Source organism: Triturus cristatus, chromosome 3_1 (assembly GCF_964204655.1).
Source record: "Triturus cristatus chromosome 3_1, aTriCri1.1, whole genome shotgun sequence".
In the NCBI taxonomy this organism is placed as follows: domain Eukaryota; kingdom Metazoa; phylum Chordata; class Amphibia; order Caudata; family Salamandridae; genus Triturus; species Triturus cristatus.
This window is the reverse complement of record NC_140583.1, coordinates 380100563-380120352: the sequence shown is the minus strand read 5'-3', so window position 1 is coordinate 380120352 and position 19790 is coordinate 380100563. Positions and strand designations below refer to the sequence as shown.

Sequence of the window (19790 nt, the reverse complement as noted above, 5' to 3'; positions counted from 1 at the left end):
AGTGCAAATATTAAAAAAGTGCAACAGCCGAGAAAAGTGCTAATGCTTCTAAAGTGCAACCACAGAAGGAAAGTGCTAGTGTTCTTAGTCACATTATCTGCTACAATTTCAACATCAATATCAAGAGTTAATTTCCCCCCTTTAACTTTTCTAAGTTACCAAAAAACTTCAATTTGTTTTTTAAATTTCTTAATGGCTCCCACCCGACTTGCATATGCTTTTTCGAAGTTTCGAGTCCTTTTAATTTTATTGAACCACTTCAATTGAGAGGGAACATCACTGGATTTTCAATTCTATTGGCCTGGTATCTAAAACACTTATTTTCAACCTGCGGATATCTTTTCCCCAAGGCTTCCGGAGTCATGTAAGCGAGCAATCATGATAGGAATGCCATCCTATTAAAAATGGCCGCGCGTAAGGGATTTACTTCCTAGGTGGCATAGGGTTTCCCAGTCCTTAAAGGAGAAAATGCATTTTGTCTCCTGACCTATTTTACCCAGATGATTTTCTATCAATAGTACTAGTCCCTGGCGATGTCACAGCCTATACCAGTTTCCTATGCCATTGACTTTGGCTACCACTAGTTCATTTGGAGTATCAAAAAGGCCATTAATATTTTTTTTAAACTGAACAACTTGCAACTATTCAAAAAAGATGGGTCTCCAAGGGTTCTAAGCCCTTGCTGACCTCTTGTCAGGAAACCACCCTGTTTTGAATAACAAAGTGTCTTAACTCCCGTAGCCCACAATTTTTAGATGGCTTTCTCTAAATTGGAGGCCAAGGCTGGTACACTCTCTCAATCTTAAATATTGCATACCCATCTTTTTGAAAAAGGACTGAAGTCTAAAAGAATACTCCTTTAAGGTTTTATATCTAGTTTTTTTTGGAAATTTGGAGGTTTTTAAAAACACGAGTTTGAGAACCAGTTTCTTGTAACATTTTATTGAAGAAGAAGCTATCTCGAATACATTTAGATCCCATCAATCCCGCCACTATATCTAAAAAAGCAGCCTCCAAATACGTTTTTATATGAGGCAAAGCTAGGCCCCCCTGAGCGATAGATAACTGCACTACTGACAACTTGACCCTCAATACTTTCTTCCCCCATACAAATTCACTAAGCATCATTTCCATTTCTTTAAAAAAGGACAAATTAATTTTTATAGGAATATCACTAAAAAGAAATATGAGCAGCGGGAATATCAACATTTTAATTAGTGAAACCCTGCCCACTAGTGAAAGGGGAAGTAAAAGTCACTGATCCAAGAGTCTCTTGATTTTATTTTTCATTCTTTTATATTTCAGATGGTATAACTGATGGTACTGTCTGGTTAAAAATAAGCCAAGGTATCTAATTGGGTCTTGATTAGCGGCTTGAACCCTCAAACAAGATGGAAGAAGATTTAAATCAGTGTTGAGGGCAAGGACTTCCGTTTTATTAGGATTTACTTTATAGCCACCAATTCGCTCGAAATCCCTGAAATCTCTCAATACAATTTCCATATTTTCTTTATTGGGCATCAAATATAAAATGATGTCATCCGCAAAACGTTTCAGCTTGGCCATTCTGGGGATAGGGGCTTGGATAGCAGCATTATTTATAATTTTAATTACTAATGGTTCTATAAAAAAAATAAAAAGCAGTGGCGAGAGTGGACAACCCTGTCTAGTCCCCCGGTTTATTTTTATAGATCCTGCTCGTTTCGTGTTAATTGATACCTGGGTCGAGGTCCCCTGGTAAATATTACGTAGCATATCGATAACATGAGATGGAAAACCAAATTGACTAAGGGCAGAAAACAGGGTTGTCCAATTGACCAGGTCAAATGCTTTCTCAGCATCGACCATTATAATACATGCCAGAGTAAAATTGGTGTTAAAATAATCCAAGGCTTGTATGAAAAACTCAGTATTAGCTGCCATAGATCACCCTGCTATAAAACCGGTCTGATCTGTATGAATTACCTCCTGGGCGGCAAATAAGAAACGTTCGGCCCATACTTTCTTTAAAATCTTATAGTCTTAGTTCAAAAGACTAATGGGTCTATAGGAGTTAACATCCTCAGGACTTTTATCTTTTTTAACAAATGACACAATTATCGCTTCTTTAAAAGTTGCGGGAACCAAACCTCCCTGTTTGATATATTTAAATAGTTTTTGCAAAGGTTTTATAAAATTCGATGGGGAAGCCGTCCTGTCCACATGCTTTTGCCCCGGCTGTTACTTTAATAGAAGTCAATATTTCTGCGGAATTGATATCAGATCCTAATTGACTGATCCGGATATCTGAGAGTTTAGGAATATCTACATTAAAAAAATAATCCTGGATCAGTTCTTCCCCCCACTAAATACTCTGTAGAATAAATTTGGTGGAAATGTTCTAAAAAATCTGTGGAATCTTATCGCCATTGACCTCTTCAAGTCCAGTCTGGGGGTCCCGCACCTTCGATATTATTGCCGCTTCCTGTTTTTTTCTTGTTGTAATAGCCAAAGGTTTCCCTACTAGCTGGCTATCTTCATAAACCTTTTGCTGGTACATTTTAGAACTGCAAATCTCTTCCAACACAAAAAAGTCCCTCAGAGCTGTTCTCGCCTGCTCAAGTTGGTTGGGATGCTGCTGAAGCTGAAGGGCATATTCTTTTTTGACTGCAGTTTGTAGCTCGGCTATTTTTAGCCTCCTAACGTTTACCTGGGCAGCCGTGTAGGCGATGATCTGACCACGAGCTGACGCCTTAAACAAGCCCCACACAGAAAAAGGCTCCGCAGTATTTTCATTAATCTTGAAATATTCAGAAATCCATTCTCTAAAGCCCGTCACCCAATCTTGATCTTGGAGCAGAGTGCGGTCCAGCTGCCACCTGGACCGTTCTCTGTTTTCCCCACCCAGTACAAGTTCGAGCTCGACTTTTGCATTGTCTGAGAAGGGATTACACCCACTATCTACCTTAGAGACCTGGAGAAATCTTGATATGAGAAAAAAATCAATTTGAGATGCTGTTCGAAAACGATGCGAATAGCAGGTAAAATTTGTTTTATCAGGATTGCTATTTCGCCAGGGATCTACTAATTGATATTCTAGCTTAACGGCCTCCACAATTCTTTTGGTGTTCGGTTTCAGTTGTTTTTTATTTTTATTTGAGGTGTCTTTTTTTAAATCCTGTATGAAATTAAAATCCCCTCCTATGATAAGCTGCCCAGGAACTCCACTCAAAAGCTCATTCATTTGGACCAGACTGGAAATGTCATCCGAGACCGGACCATAGTAATTTATAAAATTCATGATCTTCCCCTGTAACCTGGCCACTACCCATAACCATCTCCGTGTGGATCTCTCTGAACTTGTAGAAATTCCCAGGAGAATTTTCTAGAGAAATAGATGGCAACTCCTCTCAGGGCAACGCCAGTCCCAGAGCAGTATCTTGTAGTGGCAACTAGTGAAGTTTCACATCAGGGTGGCAAGGCCGGTTGTGATTCGGTGTGCAAATCTTATTTTTTTCAATGGGATATATTATGTATTTTCAGTACAATTTTTTAAAATAAAAAGAACAAAATGCAAGAGCTGTTTTTACCTTAGTAGTTTGCAGTTTAATGAAAGGCATTCATTTGGCAGAATTTTGTATTGCAGTGCAAAAATGCCAAAGGAAATCAGCAAGGTATTGAGCACAACAAAGGTTGTGATAAACAGATGCAGAATAATCTCCGTTGAAGTTAAAGGCTTTTGATAGACAAGGTTAAACTAGGTGGCTGTTCAAACTGCCAGGTACCATCCTGCTGAGATGGCATGGCATGTCCAAATGAAAACCATTGTGCACGCTCGGCACTGCATGTGGCATAGGTAAAAGCTTCAACAGTGATGTGTCAATTATTTTCATGATGAATTATAGGCACATGGTGTAGAAATTAAATGCAACAGTTATTCGCTCAAAAAGAGAAGGAAACTCTGCACAGCTAATACTTTAAGAGCCTGGCCTTTCTGAGTTCCGATCTAGTTGTATGACCCCAAATCAATTGTGAAGCAAAAGTTATATGTGTCATTTGAAAAATGAGCAGTAAATGTGCTTTCAATATGCCACTTCTGACATTCTCACTCTACATTCTTTTTGCAGTTTTTATGTCGCACAAACTCGACCCAAACGTATTGGAGCGCTCTTCACGAGCATCAGTTACACAAGGACACAATACATTTGTATATGTACAGTGAGATTAAGTGATTTTCCCACAATCACAGGATGTTCAGCTGACGCCGGGACTCATTCCTGGTTTTCTACTCCAAACTCGGCAGCTCTGGCAGTAGGGCCCCATCCTCGCCCCATAACGGAAAGGTGCCAGTCATGATGACATCTTCCACAAACGCACCTCGCAGGTTAATTTTGTTTACAATTGAGCTATCAACCACTTAAAATAGCTCCGGATGTTGAATTCTAAAAAATTGTATATACTTTCCTGTATATTCAAACTAACATTTATTCAATAAAAAGTCCTTCCTCGCGATCTTAAAAAGAAAGTAAGAAAATGATGTGGACATCATCGAAACAAAATACAATTGCACATATTCCTGAGATGACAAAGTGCAACATACAAATAAACCATATTTAACTGTCCATCAGTAGGTATCACACTGCGAAGCATCCCCTCTCGTCTGCATTACAAAAAATAACACTCTGGCCAGTGAGGCATAACCTGTATTAAAGTTACCTCCCACCAATGAGACATATTCCTGAAAAAAATGAGCAGGTTGTGTCTTACAACTGCAGCATCGCAGTATAATAGCTGTGGAGGATGGAGATGGCAAAGGCATGAAGTATATTACTCTGAAACACACAGTACAGGCAAATGAGAGTAATTCACATACCGACCACAAGTTTAATTTCAAAATAAGCAAAGGCTCAGGAACAGTTTCTCACACAATCTATACTAGCTAAGGGGCGCCGTACCGACCGCATCGGAATCTGCTGACCGGACTCCCATCCGACCGACCGGTTTCAATGGGGCGGCTTGGAAAGGAATCTGAACTGGGTTTCCAAATGGCTTGCAATTGGCTCGGAGATCCCTGATGCCATTCAGAGATCCTCCATCAATCCCTCGGGCGGCTCTTTCCAGCCGAGGGATTGATGCAGGATTCCCACAGCCTTTCTGGCTGGCCTTTCCGACAGAAAGGCTGTGGCCGACACAGAAAGAAAGGCCCCCCATGGGTGCAAGGTCGCCGGATGGCAGCCTAAGGGGCACTTATGGTGCCCCCCGTTGATCCGTGCCACTGGGTGCAGGGATGAACTGCACCTCAGCTCTTTGCCATGAGAGCATACATTCCATTTGGAATGCATGCTCCACTGGTAAAGAATAGGAGTGCGACCGAACAGTGCTCGGTCGCATCCTGCTTCCTGGGTTGGGACCGACGACAGGAGGTCTTTCGGTCCCAGTTCCCAAACGATGTTGGACAGTCTCCGGTCCATTTGACATCGGAATTGCCCCCTAAGTGTGCAAATTCACTACTCCAAATAGGTCGACCCGAGTGAGTCACTTACTCACTTCCCCAACTGCTAAGATTTTTTCTATTTTCCTGCTGGTCCACTCACAGGATTGTGGCCCGAGGGGCATCGTCTGGACTGGAGTGAAGCTTGAAGCAAGATACTCAGTTAACCTTTGGATTGCACAATCCATCTGCAGTGTGCACCTTCACTCCAGCCCACAAGTCTGCCGGTGTGCGAAATGGCGTTCTGCAATAACAGCAGCATGGGAAGCAGACACCTCAAGTCTGTGCACTGTCTTCAAAATTCATGATGACAAGCTCCGCAGACTCCATTCCTCAGCTTCTACCCCACCCTTTCCTAATTCCTCATAGGGTAGGGGCACATTCCACCCTGGGTGGGGCCTACCCCATCCTGTGACAAGTTGGAAAAGGATAGGATGACTATTCTCTCCACTCACTGATTGACGTGAACCCCCAGAGCTACAGGGCTTCAGTCTAAAACATCCCACGTCATCAGGGGGTGCAGACTGGTCCACAAGACTATGGGCCTCAATTTGATGGTGGTCCGACTGACTCTGACAGCCGTTTGGTCTGACTGCCACATTTTAATGCTAGCGTTCAGATCACAGCGGGTGGAGTCCAGACTGCCCCCTCTCCCAGATCCCAGATGCCGACAAGTTGGTGGTCGGAGTCGCAGCCCACAATGGCAGCAGTGCCAAGCCAGGCACCACCGCCGGGATTTATATATCCCTTTCCGACAGCCTGTTCATGGTGAGAACACCGCCATGTACAAGCTGTCAGAAAGGGATATTGGGGGCCCCAAACATGGACATGCAGGAGGTGCTATTTGTCACAGGGGCTTGTGCTACAGCCCTTTACCTTGGCCGCAGCACATGGCGCCATGATAAAGAGCACTTTGCAACCGCCAACCCAGCGGTCGCATCCTAATGTGGCCGTCAGACCGCCGCCTGCGAGTCGGGTGGTCTCCTGAACGCGGCGTTAGCGATCGGTGGTCTGACCGACTGCTATCAAAATGAGGACCTATGTCTTTGCGGAGCTGATGACCTCACAGGCCTCAGGGCTGTGAGATCATCAGGCCTGCAAATACTCTAGACTTTAGGCCGACCCAGCCCACCTAATGCATTAACCGTTTGTCACAGCAACAAACATGGAGAATGGCAGTGTGAGGCAGCCCCTCAGCCAACCAGCAAGAAGTGTGCTGAATATGTTTTATTTAAAAAAAGAAAAACAGTTATAGGTTAACACATTTCTTTTATTCTGACCTGCCTTGGCGGGGGGAGAGTGAGTACAAGGGGATTATCCCCAATGCCCATGAGCACAAACCGCTGCTGGCATCTGCTACTTTAATCTTCATTAGGCAGTGGGTCTTTTTTAAACCTGATATTATTAAATACTGTCATTGTGTGGTCTTGGGATAAACGCACATGCACATTGTTTATCATATTTCGTTCTCTCACTCAAGGTCCCTTAGTGGTAGAAGCAGCCATACTGAAGCCTTCAAGCAGACAAGGAATGGTGCTTTTCCAGTTCGCGTTCCTCTGGATTTTTGTATCAGCCTGTCTGTCAAGGCTTCCAAGGAAATACAGGAAGGGTGGGGTTTTTTCGCATGTCGATAATTTGCAGCAAAATGTTACATTTCCACAAGTGGAAAATAGAAAGTCTTTGACACCTCGTATCTGCTTTTAGGACAATAGCCAACATCATAGGGAAGTTCCCTAGAGGCAGACACGAGTATTGTCAAGTTGCTACTACTCCACCTGAATTCTGCAAGGCAGGCTACACCGTGCTTTGTCCGATGAATTTTTGTATTCTCAAATCACAGGAGGAATGATACTTTGAAACAATCAGGCCCCTCTGTCAGGACCCTGTCCCCAGTATTTCTGTTGGCCAATAGGAAGGTAGCTCAACGTGTCCTGGAGAAAAAAAAGCTATGACGTGACTGACACTGACAGACGAGGGTGAGCTTATTTCCATGGGATTCTCCTCAGATTCTAATCCCTTTAACAAATAACCCCCAATCTTAATTTTGCCAGCCCCAATTTTTGTCAAAAGACCAACAATTACACATAACATCTTAGTCATTCTATCAAAATACACACACTCCCCAGCACACACACAAACATATGCACATACACACGCACACATATACACATACACAGATTCCAGTATCCTCTCCCTTTTTCTACACTTATCCCATCGTTGTTCATAAATATAACCTGATGAAGAAAGTGTTGGGTGCGTTGATTGAAGAAGCCGCACCAATGCTGATAAGGAACATGAATCTATATAGTAAAAAGCCCAAGAAAGACAGGCTCTCTGTACCGTGCACTCATCTGTTTATAGGACCAGGATGTCTCTGTCTTGTATCTGTGTTGTGAGATTTGCTTTCCTAATTTTGATGACAGAATAGCAATGGTACTTAATGTCAAAGTCATGATATTGTGGGTACCGTTATATTGCTGTTTTGAATATGGATGGAAAGTCAGGGTGTGAAATTCTTATCACCAGACACCCAGGACATATTGGGCTTCGTTTATTATATTTTGACGCACGGCTGTGCAGCAAGCCTTCCTGCTGCGCTGCCATGCATTAAAATAAAAGAGTATGAATGCTGTGTATCTACAAGACACAGCACATTCCTGTCCTTCTTCCCTGAGCAAGTGCACAAACAGCAGCAATGCGCCCACGCAGACAGCCTTGCTCTATGGTGGAAGGGTGCCTGCGCTGGATATTTACTGTTGTGCAGGAAGGGACACTTTCCCCTGATAAACTATCATTAATGGTGTTTTGCTCCTTTTATGTGTGCTGCAGAATGCAGCATACATAAAAGAGCAAAAAACGAGGAGAAATAAAAGTATTTCTCCTCATTGTGGAACTCTTATGCCCCACCTGAGGATGCATAGGAGCCTGACACTTTCCCATGTTTACGACACTTTTTAAAATCTGGGAATGTGTCAGGTTCCATGGATGTTTCGTGGGATCACCTACAGCAACACCGATGGGATGCCACTTTCCCGCAGATTATTGCGTCAAACAGGCCCATATTTACAAGGCCATTAAAAGAAATGGAGGGTGACTTTACGTGGGCTTGTAAATATGGGCAGGCAGACTGCGCCGCCGGTGCATCAAAAAAAGTGATTCACTGGCAGTGCAATGGGCTTCTAAATATGTCCCTCTGTTTGGAGTCATGATGTAATGTAGTTCCTATTTCCCTTATAGGCTCTGCACATTGGAATAATATACACTATAGTTGTGGCATAGGACTGAGGTCAGTATGCCTCTATCGAGTACATTAAACTTAATTACTTTGTGTGCCAGCTAACTCAGAGGGAACTAGAAACTTCTCGAATAAACAAGAAGGGAGTAGTTTCTGACAACCGCATAAACATGACAACTTTGTTTCCCTTAGAATCGGAACGTGTCTCAGAATCGTGGAAACAATAGATAACAGTTTCACTCAGTTAATCGTGCATGCTTAGTTTCTTCAGAGTTACACAGAAATTGAAAGATGAGCGTTTCAATTAAAGGATTTATTGAACAGTCTTGTTTCTCGTGTAAGAGATATGAGCTGTTACAATCATTGGACAGTAAGCAAGATATAATATGCACAGCGTGAGCAGTAAGCAGAAATAATACCGCAATAGCATTGTCTTTTAGGTATGACATATATACATACATAAATAGCACAGGCTAAAAAGTGATTACTCGTCTGATGCTACTAAATAGTTCTACCCCAGGGTACCTAACCTAAGTGTAGTACAAGGTAAGAAGTAGGTGCTGTTTTCTATAGTATGGTATATACTAAGTTTATATGCCAAGAGTCCCTCTAGGTTCTAGTCAGCTCCATACCTTAGAATGAGAGAGGTGGGAATCTCTTTCCGAATCTCAAACTCCAACACGCGGCGAAGGGAGTCAGAACACTGGAAGCTGGATTCTCTGTGAGCAGGGATGACAGCGTCTGGTCTGTGCGTCAGGCGGGGATTCAAATTCCTTCCGAACTTGCTGTGGCGAGTCATATTGAGCTGAGCCGTGCCAAGCCGTGGTTTGCCATGGTAAGGGAAGGTATATTTATACCTGGAAGGTACTTAGGAATGCTAGCATTGACGTAAAGTTGGGCAGAGGAAGACGTCATGAACCCCTAAGGAATAGTAGTTCATGCATAATAGATGAGTTCTTGGAGAAATCAATAATCCTAGCTAGGGAAAGTCCCGATGGCTTAAGGGTCTGGTCTCTAAGAACTCGTTGTGACGATGGGATGGACGGATGTAGGTGACCATGCCTGTATTTGGATAGCATGGCTAATGCCTAAATAAGGACTGGGATTCTATGCCTAAATAAGGACAATGCGAATTGTGCCTATATAAGGACATGATTCAGGGAAACCTATGTACGGGCATCTAAATCGAAACACCACAATGAGCAACAGGTTTTCATGTTTACTTTGTCTCTTGGACAAGTAGGCCCGCCCCTTAAAGCACAAACCCTTTAGCTTCCAGTTTACAGTATATACCTGTGAAAGGATTGTCTGCCACTAAAGCAAGGTGTGTATTTTTACGTGTATATGGTATAAACTTGTATAAATATTCATTAATGCAGAACTTTTACTGTTTGGGCCAGTGCTGTAAGGAGATGCAGTGAGCTCAGTAGGCATTACTGAACTGTTCTAGTTCAAAAGCTTGTACAAATATTTACAGAATTTAACAATTTGAGTTTACGTATAATGCGCCCATAAAGGGTGGGTACTTTTAAAAGTGTATACATTTTAAATATTCCGGGTCAAATATTTATTTGTGTATAAACATTTCTTAAAAATGTTGAAATATGTTTACATATTATTTTTACATTTTTTTGTTTGAGAAATATTTTTCCAATTTAGTAAGAAACTGATTATGTTTCATTTAAAAACATGAATATGTTTTATATAATTGAAATCACATTTTGTGAATTAAAGGATTGTGTAAATATAAATGTATATGTTTTATTGCATTGATTATATTATATCCATTTCTATTACTTTTGTTTTTTAAAATTATTTTATTTTGCTATGTTAATGATTTTAATAAGTAATACATTAATGATATTTATATTGCTATTTAATTTAGATTAATATACATGCATTTTTACAATTCTTTTTCTGTAATGTTTATTAGTTTGGAGTGTGAATAGTAAATATGGTCTCCCAAAGACAAATCATTTTGATGACATAGTTTATTTTGGAATGGGAATAGTAAATAAAACGCATTATAAAGTGATTAACATTTTTATAAATCAATAAGAAAGTGTATATGTTTAACATTTAAAAACATGTTTTGTAGCTATTTGATTTTATTGTTATTTTCAGAAAATATATGCTTTCAAAAATATTTATTTTTTCAAGTTTTTATAAATTAATAATTGTTATTGTAAAAACAGTTTTTAATTTTTTGTAATTCAGAATACATTTCTTTAAAACTATTTACAAAATGAATTAATTTTAATTATATAGCATATTTGTTTGCATGTATTACAAGTTTTTACTTTTTAAAACTCATTATAATAACATTCACTTCATATTTTTTAAAGATCCTATCAATATTATTACTTAATATTTTGTTTTTTTCATACTTTTGTAAATCATATTGTTAATTGTAATAATCAATAATATTTTAATCCATGCATTTTTATAATGAATACACTGATATATGTGCCTTAAATAGCTATCATGTGCACTCCTTGCTGACACAGGCCCTTACAGAACCTGCTGGACAACACTCTTAGCACTGTCATGCACACAGCAGTACTCCATGACATCTACATGGCTTCACATTTGTGAGTTCAATGCTTCATTCAAAGACGGCCATAAACATACATGCTAAGGGTTTGCAAAATTACGCAAAATTACATAAAATCACAAGCAATTACATGTAATTAGGAAAAATCCAAATCAGTCATTTTGCTCTATACTTTAGAATGAAATGCACCCTTGTGTAAATTTTTGGCGAGAGAATGCATTTAAAAGAAAGTAGCTCAAACAATAGCTGCTTGCTTTCTATTGTTCCCATGCGTTCACGTAAATTATTTACAGCAAATTGCAAAAGCCACTAACAGTTTTACTATGAATGGAGAGCAATTTCGTGAATCTTGAATTATGAGTAACAAGCATATATCGAAATTCCTGAAATTACGCCGGCATAATTTAAATTTCACACAGGGCTAATATGCACATAAAATGGCATGGAAGTCACATATTTGGGAGTAGATGCCTTGAAACATTATAACAAAATGAAACAAACAAATAGCATTTCAGCAGGAAAGAAATATCAATGGTCTTCAGGACACATACATGTATGCATATATTGCTCCACACTGAGCAGATTCTATCTGCTCACTCTCCAATACATTCCATCACTGAACAATGCATTATTAGTTCACTCCAAACATGTTGGCCAGTATCCAACATTATTCACAGATACTAAATATAATAGCAGTACACCCTTTTTACTGTGATCAGTTAGAATCCCAGGGAAGGGAGCCAGCAGCAGCTGGCAAGGAGTTGGAGTGGTGACGCGGGAGGAGGGGGTGGTATACAAAAATAAAATCACCTACAGCTGCCGTGACCGTCTCTCCACTGTCGTATCTCGTTCTCCTGAAAGTCGCGTAAGAAGTAAGCACAGGAGCTCTCCTAAGCCAATCACAAAGCTGCAGTTCAGTGTTGTGATTGGTCTGAGTGCTGCGGTTTGGCGCTTGGACGGGGACAGGGAGCCTGTGCATATTCCCCACCAGGCTGTGCATTACAGCCTGGTGGGTAAAATGTAAAGTGTGCATGACTATTAGGCCAACCCAAGACTGCCAGCCAAAAAGTAATGCACGCTTGGAGTGTGCAATCAACTCCTCCCCCTGTTCCACCAGCCCCGCCCCACACTAAACAAGCCCCAAACCTGATCTGAGAGCAGTGGGGCAACGCTCCTCTGCCTTAGCGGAGGAGCCCCCCTGAACAGTCGCGGCTCCTTGAGGGAGTGATGCCGGCGGTGGGGCGGGGAAGGGACAGTGTGTGGGGTAGTAAACTCGGGCATACGGCTGAACCGAGTTAAGTACATAAATAAATAAATAAATAAGTAAATAAAACGAATTACATTGCGCCCGCTGCACCGCCAATTGGGTTGCAGCACGTGCAATGTAATTCGTTTTATTTATTTATTTATGTACTTAACTCGGTTCGGCCGTATGCCGGAGTTTACTACACCCCACACTGCCCCTTTCCTGCCCTGCCCCACCACCCGGCAGCACTCCCTCAAGGAGCCATGACTGCCCCTGAAAGGAGCCTAGGTTTTCGGAAAGCTTTGGTACCATATTTAGGAGCTATACTAATGTATTTAACATAAGATAATAGGCTTGTCTCTTGTCATATGTCAGTTTTTTCTGATTTTTTTTTTATTAATGTCTGATGTATGTGTGAATGAAAGACATTGGGATCATGTTGAGTTAACATCTTAATTTGATCTGTTCATAAATTTACATATTCTTACATTGTTTATAGGAATGCTTTCTATTAGGTATTTTTCTCCTCAATAAAATTCAGATTGCGCTAACTGTGGCAATACAAAGTTTATGTTTTCTATAACTTCATTAGCTTGTTACAACACTATTGGAATCCCTGATCTAGAAATTATTTTAGTTGTGTAAGGCTTTGGCTGAAAACTGCATTTTAAGCTCTAGAATTACATTGAAACATAATTTCATGCATAACTGGTCACACATCAGCATTGCAAAATAATCATTGAGTGCTGTTTATAAATTATTGTTAACCATGAGGCACTTTTTTTAAATTTTTTTATAGTAAAACAAGGAAAGTTTGAAGGCATCGTGGGTAAGCATGTTTCTCTACTTTTATGATATTGCTCATATAGGTTTTTTGTCAGGCATTTGCCACTGCACATTGCAAAATTAGCATTTTCTATTGAATTTACATAATACATATCATTTGCTCACACTAGAAATTGTGTTAGTCTAAAAGAAACACATAAACTATATTATTGAGTTATGCAGTTGGAAATGATTGTTTATGATACAGTTCATGCTTTTCATAAACTATAAAGCAGTAGAGGGCAGAAAAAGGATTGTTTGCTGTGCATGTTATGGATTATGTTCCTAATGAGAATTTCAGTGGCTTTTTATTTCTAACTCATAACCATTACTGTATGTTAACTGTATTTTTTAGGTGAATACATTGAGGTGTTGTAAGCAATGCTAATCATAACTTCATTTTTACCTTTGTTTATTCAAATAGTTTTTGGGGCCTTATGATCACAAAAAGCATCCAAAAGTTCCTACACCCAATCCTTGTTGAACAGTCATCCCATCTGGGCACTGCCTTTAAACATGCGCAGCGGAGTGTTGGCCACAGGGTTAGGCCTCTAACAAAGCCCTGCGTTCATCTTTCCATGGATGTCCAGCCTTTAGCTACGCGCAGCAGGGGTTTGCCAGAGGGGTCAGTGTTGAATTTGCCCCTTTCTGCAGGGTCGTCCCCAAACTATTTGCCTTCACCCTCCTTTTTTCTGAGCCTGTTTTTGTTGGCTGTAAGGATTTTTTGTGCACTTTACCACTGCTAACCAGTGCCAAAGTGCTTGTGCTCTCTCTTTATACTATTGTAGAATTAGCTTAGCCCTGGTTGCCATTTTTAATTTACTTGTAAGTCCATAGTGAAGTGGTAATAATATGACAGGCCCTTTTTTAATACATATATTACAAATAAGTTAACTGGCCCTGAACAGACCAGAGGGCACGGTGCAGTGAAGTTTTAAGTTTTGCATGTCTTGGCAGTGAAAAATTCTTACATTCATTTTTTACTACTGTGGGGCCTACCTCTCCCATAGGATAACATTAGGTTACCCTATTACGCTGTAACTTCCAATTGGGAGCTGAGAGACAGTCTGGGTTTGATGTCTAAAGAGCTGTAATTAAGAGTAATGCTAAAGTTGGATTTCTAGTCACAATTCTGAAAATGTTACTTTTAGAAAGTTTCAAAAAGAACAAGTGATGAACGGAATGCTGAACAATGTCAAACATTCACCCCCAGTACAGAGATCGAGGCATAAATCCATTGTTTTTTGCTCACCATGCCAAAGTCCGGTTTGGAGGCAGCCATATGCAAATCAGTCTTTACCCTGCTCCCCATGGGAACAGCCCAGCCCAAACTGCCAGGCCAGGACCTCCCCTCACCGGAAAAAAGCATCCTGGGACCGGTTTCGGGGTAACACTCCCCATCAGCCTGGCTTGCTTGAATCCAGTGGCACAGTTAACACAGGGCGTGCCACAGGGTTCAACCTTGAGTCCGACGTTGTTTAATATATAAATCGCCCCCTTGGCCGAAATTGTGGAGAAACATGGTGTCACGATAGTGTCATACGCAAATGACACACAGCTTGTGTTCACCTTAGCTCCAAATTCAGCAGGAGCTGCCAGTAGCTTTGCAGACTGCCTGAAAGAGTTAGCCTGGTAGATGACAGATAACTGCCTGAGACTAAACAGCAGTAAGACGGAAATATTGATAGTCAGGAACACTCCATCCATCTGGTCATCGGCATGGTGGCCAGCAAACTTAGGACAGGACCCTACCCCTAAGATGGAGGTGAAGAACTTAGGGGTATGGATAGACTATAGACTATCCTTTGAGACCCAGACCAGAATCCTCAGAGTATTAAGGAAAACCCTAGATATTTCACCTCTGGTGGCAAGAAAAACCATGACCCATGCGCTCATTACATCTAGATTTGATTATGGAAATCTGCTGTATCCGGGTGCCAACAAAAAAGGACTCCAGAAGCTATAATCTGTTAAGAATGCAGTGGCCCACCTGGTTCTGAATCTGCCAAGAAAAGCACCCTTGAAGAATGCACTAAAGACACTACATTGGTTGCCCATCCAGAAACAAATTACATTCAAGACACTATGCATCGGGCATCGCATCTTGCAGGGCAGATGTCCATTGTACCTCAGCGATCTTAGGACTCCATACAAAACACGAAGGCAACTGAGATCCACCGGGACCCATTTGGTGAAAGTCCCAAGGATTAGGAAGGCACGAATGGGTTCAACCTTGAGTCCGACGTTGTTTAATATATACGTCGCCCCCTTGGCCGAAATTGTGGAGAAACATGGTGTCACAATAGTGTCATACGCAAATGACACACAGCTTGTGTTCACCTTAGCTCCAAATTCAGCAGTAGCTGCCAGTAGCTTTGCAGACTGCCTGAAAGAGTTAGCCTGGTAGATGACAGATAACTGCCTGAGACTAAACAGAAGTAAGACGGAAATATTGATAGTCGGGAACACTCCATCCATCTGGTCATCGGCATGGTGGCCCTCAAACTTAGGACAGGTCCCTACCCCTAAGACGGAGGTGAAGAACTTAGGGGTATGCATAGACTATAGACTATAGACTATCCTTTGAGACCCAGACCAGAATCCTCAGAGTATTAAGGAAAACCCTAGATATTTCACCTCTGGTGGCAAGAAAAACCCTGACCCATGCGCTTGTTACATCTCGATTTGATTATGGAAATCTGCTGTATCCGGGTGCCAACAAAAAAGGACTCCAGAAGCTATAATCTGTTAAGAATGCAGCGGCCCACCTGGTTCTGAATCTGCCAAGAAAAGCACCCTCGAAGAATGCACTAAAGACACTTCATTGGTTGCCCACCCAGAAACAAATTACATTCAAGACACTATGCATCGGGCATCGCATCTTGCAGGGCAGATGTCCATTGTACCTCAGTGATCTTATGACTCTATACAAAACACGAAGGCAACTGGTGAAAGTCCCAACGACTAGGAATGCACAAATGGGTGAACGCTCTTTTGGTTACTTGGCAGCAAAAAGCTGGAACCCCCTACCTTTGTCCCTCCGGGAAGAACCATCAGAGAAACTCTTCCGAAAAAAATTTAAAACATGGCTTTTCACCCAATAAGTAAGAATTGGTACATGAAACTGTGAGGCACCATTTCCCGAAGTTCGCAGTAATTTTTAAATAGCGCGGGGACACACCAGTGGGTGTAACCAGGCGCTCTACAAATTCAGAAATAAATAAATAAATACAGTGATGCATCAAAATGCTAAACCCAGGCCCAGAGCAGTTGACAAGTATGCCCAGATGTGAGTTCCATGCTCACCATGCCACTGGAATCAAGCTAGCCTGGCTGATGGGGAGTGATACCTCGAAACGGGACCCAGGATGCTTTTTTCGGGCCCAGGGAAGACCAGGCCTGGCAGTTAGTGCTGCACTGGTCCCATGGAGAGCAGGGTCAAGACTGACATGCATATGACTTGGTCCAAACTGGTATGGCGTTGTGAGCAAAAAACTATGGATTGAGACCCAGATCTCTATACTGGGGTAAATGTTTGACATTGTTCAGCATTCTGTCCATTAATAGTTGTTTTGGCACTTTTAGAAAGTTGCCATTTTCTTGTCCTAACTATTTGGCGCCAGCAGCCTTATACTGGGTCACATGACTAGGTGTAGCTGGCAGTTTGTCTTTGTGTATTGCCCCTAGACAGTGAGACTAAGGCAAGATAGGTGTTGGCAGGATGGGCTACTCTGAGTTGATGAAGGGGAGGAGCTGCCACCTACCACACTAGCACATCATAAAGGCTCTGCCTGAGTATTCTCACAAACACTGGTCTATTGTGACCTCAGATAATTGGGGGTCAGGACAGGGAGGGAGTGAGGGCAATCCTGACACCTCGGGAGGGATGAACAACCCCTAGAAGCTTTTTCACTTCAAAATGGGCACTGGGTGTAATTGTTGGACGCTTAGACCCAACTCATCAGTATACTTATGTGTCTGTTGACCCTTCCAGAACGAAGGTCTGCTGTGCTTCTGAAAGGACTGCCACTCTAACGAACTGCTGTTCAGAAGGACAGCTGGCCCACTGTGCTCCCATGCTTCCCATTCGCTTGGCCAAGAAGGACTGGATCTGAATCCGGTGACTCCAGGGACTAGTTGGTGGACCTCCTGATCAGATGCCTCATGGATAGAACAGGCTTCCAACAACCTAGAACCCAGAAGCTGGACTCTGCCATCTGATTCCTATTCTCCCAAATGGTGCCACACCAGTCCTGTACCCTTGAAAGTGGGCCTGAAGGTGCTCTGCCAGCCCATCTGTGGATTCACCATAATATACACACCTCCTCCCTGGGGCTCTCCATCTCCCTCAGAACCAGCTCACTACCTCTGCTGCTCAACATATCACTCTTTGATCTGATGCAACTCCTCTGCTGCATGGACTTCCCTGATAGAAGGACTTTGCATCTTCTTCACAGCTCATCGGAACTGCCCTTGCCCAATACATCTCCACGCAAGGACGTTGCCTCGTCCAACTCAGCCCATCGGAACTGCCACTGCATGATGCATCCCCTTGCAAGGACATTGCATCGCAATTCACAGACCCTTGGAACCACTGCAGCATGACACATCTTCTTGCATGGACCTCACATTGACTCTGCTGCGTAATGCATCCTCAACACGGGACTCCACAGCTCTTTGCAAACAGCATTAAGGCCCTGTGTTCAGTGGGCCTAAGTGGGCCCCTGAAAGCGGCCTGTGCTCCATCACTGTTGGCCTGAACTTGTGACTTTGTCCTTGTCCACTGCAACCAGAAAACCACAGTCGATGCTTTGTGCTTTTTAACACTATTTTCACTTAAATCTTTAAAACTGCATACCTCTGGCTCTACGGATTCTTTCTTGCTTTGGTCTTTCTTTAATAATCACAACTTATTATATTCTTCTAAATTGGTGTAGGATTTTTATTGTGTTGTGTTTTCACTTTACTACTGTTTGAAATGCTGTAAAAATACTTTATATATTCCTTAAGGCTGACTGCTCTGTGCCAGGCGAATATAGCATGTTACTAACCCCAGGCGTAGTGGGCGTAGTGGGACTACACAGAGGGCCAAGGAGTTGATAACAAACTCTGTGGAACTCCGTGGAGCTCCGCTATGCCACCCGCCTCCCACTCGCCCTATTAAAAATTACTTACAACTTTTAAAAAACGACATGCGCAGTTTTCACAGAGAACGCGATGGAAAGGAGGAGGGCATCCCAGGGATGCCGCAGCTAAGGTAAGGTGTTTTTATTTACCCTAATGTCATTTAGTTGTAACTAACTGTTAATAGGGCAGGTGGGAGGCGGGGGCTGGTCAACTCCGATCTGCTGTGGAGTGTGCGGAGATTTGCCTACTCCGCGTTCTCTGTGGAACGCGGAGTAGGCAAATCTCCGCACACTCCGTGAGCAGAGCAAAGCTCTCCGCCCACGGTTACAAGTTACAACGCATGCTATTACATTGCGTTCTTTTACAACGTGGGCTTTAAAATGACTGTGTTGTTTGAATGCGATACATTTACATCGCAAGTCATTAGATCGACTTGCTCTTGGGGGTATGCTGGGTTTAGGAATAGTATAATTTACTATTCCAACTCCAGCCTGCGCAACAGTAGGAGAGGTGTTGGAATAGTAAATTATACTATTCTTTAGATTAAAGCGCCCCCTACAGGAAGTCGATCTCATGACTTGCGATGTGTTCGCGTTCTAACAATGCAGTTGTTGTAACTACTGCGTTTTAAAGGTAACGCAATGTAATGACAGTGTTGTAAATGCTGTTTCCTGTGCCAGGCTACCAGAGGGTTGAGCGCAGGTTAAATTGGGTTTGCTCGTGGCTTTACCTTGACAAGGATTGTGTTTGCTGCTTCAGTACGGTTTTACCCCCAACAAGTAAATCAATTTCTCACAGTCTGGCTTTTGGCTGCGCTCTGCATCCAACAATCTTTGTGGGGAAACCCTCACTTTACGTGGCAGTAGGCCATGCACATCAGGGTTGGTTAAAAAAGCTAGCCTCTATTGCCTGCACCCCACCCTCCGCAGGTGGCCAACCACCACTTCTACTGCCTTCAGCGATGTGCAGCAGGATTGGCTGCAGGGTCTGGCCTCCAGCCTGTCTCTGCACCTAACTCATCAAAGGCAGCCATCAATGGCAGCTGACAGCCTTCAGCATTGCCCTTCTCGGTAGGTCGCAGATCCTTGACTCAGGCCAGGTCCTATGCCAAACCGTCTATTGGAGACCAACCTTCGCCCAACTTTTGACTAAGCTTAACAGGAAGTTGGCCACAGAGCCTGGACTCTGGCTAATCCATGTACCCAATTCTTCTGCAGAGCATGACAATGAACCATAAACTGCGAGGGTTGGTTTAGTTCCTGTCCTCTGTCTAGGCCCTGTGTCCAAAATTCTGCCAGTTTGAAACCCACTGCACATCACCAAGTGCAGCGAG

General features: G+C 42.4%; 1 protein-coding gene across 1 annotated transcript in view; it reads left to right on the top strand.

Annotated features, from left to right (window-relative positions):
* Positions 1-19790, top strand: part of LOC146860297 (uncharacterized) — a 781914-nt gene that overhangs the window by 68062 nt on the left and 694062 nt on the right. Inside the window, exon 2 of the mRNA XM_085644159.1 lies at positions 13305-13334. The gene's annotated coding sequence lies outside the window, so the exon portion shown is untranslated. The remainder of the gene's footprint in view (positions 1-13304; positions 13335-19790) is intronic.